At 56.8% G+C, this 620-nt stretch overlaps 1 pseudogene; it reads right to left on the bottom strand.

Moving 5' to 3' along the window:
- LOC106726817 overlaps positions 1-620 on the bottom strand; it is an 18,715-nt pseudogene extending 18,095 nt beyond the window's left edge.

Here is a 620-nt window from a genome sequence, read left to right on the forward strand (position 1 = left end):
CAGGCGAGCAGTTAGGAGCCAGCGGTCCCGGATTGTGAGAGGGATGTCCGACTGCCGGTTTAGGCCTGATCCCTGTGGGCAGTTGGACATTCCCCGAAGGGTCTCAGATTGGAGAGGGTGCAGGCCGGGCTGAGGGACTCCCTCCTCCCCCACACAAATTTTGTGCACCGGGCCACTAGTAAATATATTAAAAAGATAGTGAGGAACGTGCAGGGACTTGTACAAATGTGGGACAATCACAATCTGTGACATGGGCGGGAAAGGACAATACAATCCACATCTGATTCCAGAGCCTCCCCATAGGGTCCTTCAGTTCAGTTTGAAGCGCTCCAGGAAATTCACAACCATAACTGTGCGGGGAGCGGGAACACGGACGGGTTAAGGGCAGAACCGCAGCAGTGAGGAGGACGGCTTGGTGCAACACTAAGGAGAACCCTATCCTGAAGGAGCGGGGACTGACTGAGGAGTGAAGTGGTGCCTTGAATCCTTCACTCACGGCATAGCCCCGCCCCAGTTACCTGAAAGCCCTACGTCAATGCCTGGGGGCCGGGCAGCGGGGACCTCCCACAGCAAGCGACCGCAGCTTCCTCCTCCTTCCAGAACTTCCGGCCGAAAGGAGT

The sequence above is a fragment of the Myotis brandtii genome, unplaced genomic scaffold (genome assembly GCF_000412655.1).
Source record: "Myotis brandtii unplaced genomic scaffold, ASM41265v1 scaffold32, whole genome shotgun sequence".
Taxonomy (NCBI): domain Eukaryota; kingdom Metazoa; phylum Chordata; class Mammalia; order Chiroptera; family Vespertilionidae; genus Myotis; species Myotis brandtii.